Raw genomic sequence first — 6,000 nt, 5'->3', positions numbered from 1 at the left:
GCGGGTGCTGCTTGCGAAGCCCAGGACCCCCTTCGCCTGCTCAGTGCCGGCTGAGAGCCGCGGTGCTGCGCCCTTCCCGGCCCCAGGGTCTCGCCCCTCCGGGGGCTCAGCGCCGGGGTGCTGGGTGAGGCCGCGGGTATCTCCCCTGCCACCCAGCGAGCCCCTCCTGGGGTGGTGGCATTTCCTCGAGCTTGAGACTGGGTTTCCTGGGCCCTGGGCAAGGAACTGGGTCCCCCGTTTGGATCCAGCTCTGAGGGGTCCGGAGGGAGCAGGGGATGAGACTGTCACTTCTCAGGGCAAAGCAGTGGCCTTCGGTGGCCAGTGGGGAGCACGGTCCAGAGCTAGACCAGGTCCTTGGTCAGTGTGTGGTCCCGTGTGCAGGGTGCATCTCTGCATGCACGGCCCATGCACAGTGTGTATCCCAGCGTGCATGGTCCCGTGCACGGTGTGTATCCTGGCACATGCGGCCCCGTGTGCAGCGTGCATCTCTGCACGCCTGGTCCCGTGCACATTGTGCATCTCTGCACGCATGGCTCCATGCACAGTGAGCATCCTGGTGTATGCAGCCCCATGCACAGTGTGCATCTCCGCACGCATGGTCCCGTGCACACTGTGCATCTCCGCATGCCTGGTCCCGTGCACGGTGCGCGTCGCGGCATGCGCGGTCCCTGTGCAGCGCGCATCTCGGCGTGTGCAGTCCCGCGCGCAGTGTGCATCCCAACACTGCCACCCAGCAGCCCGGCCGCGCTCTGCAGCGGCTCGGCTGGGCGCTTTGGCTACTCGAAACCCTGGCGGGGTGGACAATATGGAGACGAGTGAGGCTGCTTAGCGGTGTCACACCGGAGCTTTGCTGGCTCCTCGGGCCCTTCCGGCCTCTGCAGGGCCCCGTAGGGCCAGGAGGGCACGGGACCATCGCTGAGCCTTGTTTGGGGAGGTCGCATCTCTCCCAGGAGGAGGTCCTTTGCTCATGTGCATCGCTTGCAGACACAAAATAGGACCTTGCAGCCGTCTGGCAGGCGATGCTGCAGGACTGGAGCCCAGGGCAGGAGCCAGCATCCCGGCAAGGGTACCCGGTACCCCGGAGCCAGTGGATGTCCTCCAGCGGGGCCGATGGCCTGGTGCTGCCGAGCAGAGTCTCCGGCCCGTTCACGCGGGCTGGTTTGTCTCACACCATGATTTCACAAAGTGATGGCAAAACCGCTCGCGCTGCCAAGCCCTGATCCGGGACATTCCCGCTCCTCCGGGCCAGGAATCTGCAACGGGAGTGGCTGCCACCCAGGAGCATCCAGGACTGCTCATTATCCCTGTTTTCCACATCTGTCTGAGCTGGCCCGGCCCGGCCCGCTCGCAGCACTCAGGCCCGTGGCAGGTCGGGCAGCGTGCAGCAGCCGTGTCCATTCGGGGCGGCAGCGTCCCGCACGGCACCGGTGTCACTGCTGCCATAGTCCTGCCCCGGGGGGACACAGGGGGCTTTAGCCCTGCTGGCTGTCACTGGGGACCTGCACGGGTACCCGGGCGATACCTCGGCTCTGTCATGCGAATATGAGGCTGGCGAATGTCCGCGGTGGTTTTGCACGGCCCCAGCGGGAGCGAAGGGTCCTGGCCGAGAGAGACAGGCCGGATCCCTGCTGCAGAGATGGGGAAGGGGACGGGGACGTGGCGGATGCGGGCAGCCGGTGGGACGGGGGGATGCAGGATGAGGCTCGGGGCCGGGCGCAGCAGGCGCTCAGGAAGAGGACGCGCCTGGACAGCTTCTGCTGCTCCGCTTTTTGCTTTCCTCCTCGTCCTGGAGGAAACGGACTCGCTCAGCTCCGCTGCTTCGGCCCGGTGACCCCAAGAGGCGTTTGCTTGGGGATGGCAGAGGGGACCCCGGCCCCCTGGGGACACGCAGGGGTCCAGATCATGTCACCCGCCTGTCCCTTGCAAGGAGGCAAGAGCATGGGTGTCCCCTGGCCCCATGCACGCAGGGCTCACGCCTGTCCCCGGCGCTGGGGCTGGGAGCGGGGTGCGGGAGCCGCGTGCCCGGCGCGGCGGGGGCTTGCACCCACCTGGTGCAGGGCTGGGGGGGGGGATTGCCCGGATGCCCCCTGCGCGCCGCGGGGAGCTTGGGGTGCTCTCACCCCTCTTCGGACATGGCACTTGGAGCCTTTGCCTCCAGGAGACCTGGAGACGATCACAACCCTGAGGCCTTTCGCTCTCGTTGCACGCAGAGGCCCCCGAGGATTCGCCGCAGCCGCATCCAGGCTCCTCCTGCCTCCACGAATCCCAGCAAAGCAAAAGCGCCGTGTGCGAGCGTGGAAACCTCCCCAGCGGGGTGAAGAGCCCAAACTGCCCAGGGTTTTTTTTTGTTGTTGTTGGGTTTTTTTAGGTTTCCTCCCCCTCCCCATGTCCCCGGGGCCTTGGCAGCGGCGCAGCGGCCGGGCCGGGCTCGCTTCCGCCTCATTCCTGCCGCGCTGTGTCACTGGAGGCGAGGTGGCTGGCGCGGTGCCGCCGCTGTTTGCACAGCTGGGCGGGAGGGCGGCCGGGCACCGCGCGGCGGGGGGGGGGGGGACGGACGCCACGGCCCCTTCCACTTCCACCCGGCGGGACTCCTTCCGGCGTCGCCTTCCCGGCGTGCCGTGCCCCCTCCGGCGCTTGCAATCCCGGGCTCGTCCCTGCTCCGGGTTGCTCGGGGCGATGCCAGGGGATTTGCAAAATGCCGCTTTATCCGCCAGGTTTGGCTCCGGCTGCCTGGGATTTTTGCCAGTGATGGCACCTTGTTGGTAACCACGGGGCGAAGCAATCAGCCGGGCGATCGCCCGGATCAAAGCCGAGCCCACCTGGGCCCCCCCCCGGCACGCGCACGGCTTTGACGCTGCGAGATGCAATCAGAGCAATTTCCTAAGTCTCTTATCGCTCCGGTGAATCATTTATTGGAGCCGGGCAGCCTGCATACAAACTCCTGCCCCCGTAAAACGCGGCGGTGGCTGAACGCGGCCGAAATCGCCGCCTTGCCTAGACCGTCCCCCGGGCTCGCGCATGGATTTGGCTGACGGTCCCCTCGTTTTCCCTGACACCGGCCGAGCCGATGCGCGTCCCCCCAAATCCAGGTGCAGCTCGCCGGGTCCCGGCCGGGGGAATCGCCCGGGAGCCCGTCGCAGCGCCGGCGGAAACACCACTTTTTCCCTCGAGTCTCGGGGCGTTCGCTCCCGTGGTGTAATCGCAGCGAGATGCGTCACGCAGGCGATTCCTGGGCAGGGAAGAGTCATCGCAGTGCCGAGGCCCGCTCGCTGCTCCGCCGCTCGCTAAATAACCCCGGGGACAGAGCTGGCGGTTCGCCCCGTTTTACCGACGGGGAAACCAAGGCCCAGAGGCGCGAGCGAACGGCGCCGGCCCGACGCGGGGCGCCGGCGGGTCCCTCTCGCCTCACTGCTGCGGGGCTGCGGCTCTGCGGTGCCGCGACGCCCAGCCGACGCGCCGACACGCGGGGAGCGAAGGGGATTTCAGCCCCCACCTTCAAGGTGTTCCCATATGGATTTATACTTTCGTGCCTCTAGACCGAATTCTTTGCAAAAAAATGAGATTTTGGTGCCTACATCCCAGTGCATTGGGTAAAAACCTCCGGCTCATCCCGCGGCGGTTTCTGGCCCCTCCGGAGCCGGCAGCAGGGACCGGCCCGCGGGGTCCAAAGGCCGCGGAGCTGCTTATAGCTCCGGACGTGCCAAGATTCCTCCGCCGGCATCCGCGGCGGCCCTCGCGCAGAGCCGGGGGTTTCGCACCGCGGCCGCGTCTCCCTTCCGCGACGCTCCGGTCCCGGCCCGCCGCCGCATCCCGGGCAGGCGAGGCCGGCGCTCCCGGCGCGGCGAGGAGGAGGCATTTCGGCGGCGGCAGGGCCGCCCCTCCCCGTCCCCCCCCCGCCGCCGCCGCCGAGGGAAGCTCGGGGAGGAAATTGCTGCTGAGTGAGCGCCGAGCGCTGGTGGACGGCGGATGACTAAGTTTGGCAGTGCTACCTGCCCGCTGCTTTGCCTTTTAAGGAGGATTCGAGAGAGCCACTGGAGCGATTCTCCCTAAGAATCGGGAGGGATCCACCCTGACCTTAGAGAGACGGGAACCGCCTGGTCCCGCGCCGGGGACAGGGACGGGCAGGGTGGCGGTGGCCGGACCTGCCCGGGGCAGCGTGCGGGAGGTGGACTCCTGCCCCGTGGAGGATGCTGACAGCCAGGGGTCCTGGAGGGGATGGGGGTCCCAGAGGGGATGGGGGTCCCAGAGGGGATGGCAGTCCTGGAGGGGATGGGGATCCTGGAGGGGATGGGGGGTCCAGAGGGGTTGGGGGTCCTGGAGGGGAATGGAGATCCCGGAGGGGTTGGGGGTCCCAGAGGGGATGGGGGTCCTGCAGGGGATGGGGGTCCTGCAGAGGATGGGGGTCCCGGAGGGGACATGGCATGCTGTCCCCGCACGGTGGGAAGATGGGGGGGCGTGGGGCGCGGATGGGACGCGCCAGGAGCACGCTGGCCTCGCTGCGGCCGGCGGAGGAAGCCGCTGGCGGCGGAGGCAGCGCCGTACCGTACCGTACCCCCTGTCTGGCTGGGGCACGGCGCGTTTTCACTTTCTATTTTAAGGAGCCGCTGGCTCCGCGCACCGGCCTGGCCCGCCGCCTCCCGCCAGGTTAAGCCGTTTCGTGCACGTGTCGCGGGCGCCCGGCGTGCGTTAACCCGCAGGCTCGAGGCGCGGGGCGAAGCAGAGGTGCCGGGGGGTGGGGGGGGTCTGCAACCCCTTCCTGGGAGCGGGCGCCCCGTCGCGCCCCAGGTCCCCTCGCTCACCTCTGCCACCGGCCGCGGCGGTGCTGCCTGTGCCCCGGGAATCGCTGCCGCATCCCGCAGCCCTGCTCCACCCCGGTGACCTCGGGGAAGGACGAGGCGAGGCGGGTAAAAACCCAGGCTGCAGCCCCCCCGTGCCTCAGTTTCCCCAGCTGCAACGCCCTGCGTCTCCTGGGGAGGAGGGAGCGGGACGGGATGTCCGAGGGGGGCTGCAGAGTGCCCCGGGAGGTCTGACCCCCGTTCCTGCTCTGCCCGTTGCAGCCCCCCCCCCGCACCCACCGCACGCGGGGATGCCCCAATGGGCAACGCAGTGGTGCACGGGGCCGGGCTGGGAGCAGGGAGCTCGGGCTGGGCGCAGGGCAGAGGGGAGGCTGGGACCCTGCCGGCACATCCTGGGAACCTCCCGGCATTTCTCCCTCCAGGCTCTTCTCTCCCTCGCCGGCCGTGGGGGGCTTTGGGCTCCCTCTCCCAAGGCCTGGGCTGGAGCAGGGGAGCATCCCTGACCTGGTTTGGAGGGAAAGAGAGGGACGGTGTTGGGGACATGTCGTTGCAGGGGACACATTGCTGCAAGGGGGACATCGCTGCAAGGAGCTGCATTGCTGCAAGGGGGGGCACTGCTGCAAGGGGGGGCACTGCTGCACAAGGGAGCCATTGCTGCAAGGGGACCACGTCACCGCAGGGGGATCCGTCACTGCGGGTTGGGGGGGGGGGGGACGCACATTGCTGCAGGGGCCGTGGCGCTGCGAGGGGACACATTGCTGTGAGGGGCTGCCACTGCGGGGGGCATCACCGCAAGGGGGGACGCACCACTGTGGGGGGACACTGGTGCAGGGACGAAGGCCAGAGCCGGGACCACTCCCCTGGGCACGTATGGAAACAGGGCAGCCCGGACCTGGAAAGTCCCTGGCTAGTGAGAAATAAGGAGAAAGAGAAATGAAAACGGCACCTTTCCTTCCAGCGTGACTTAAAAAGCAGCTGCCCCGCAGGGCCGAGGGGACTTGGCTTATGTCCCCGGTGGCTCCCCGGCATCCGGGGTGGCCACCCAGTGTCAGTAGCCCCCGGCCGCAGCGAGGGGGCCGGGACCGCTCTCCTCCCTTGTGTCCTGCATTCTTGGCATTATTCTCCCTCCTCTCCTCCTCCTCCTCCTCCTCTCCACCCCGGGGACGCTCTCAAACCGCTCCATTTATGGACAGGAGGTTAGGTC

The sequence above is a fragment of the Apteryx mantelli genome, chromosome 16, assembly GCF_036417845.1.
Source record: "Apteryx mantelli isolate bAptMan1 chromosome 16, bAptMan1.hap1, whole genome shotgun sequence".
Classification (NCBI taxonomy): domain Eukaryota; kingdom Metazoa; phylum Chordata; class Aves; order Apterygiformes; family Apterygidae; genus Apteryx; species Apteryx mantelli.
This window is presented reverse-complemented; position numbering follows the sequence as displayed.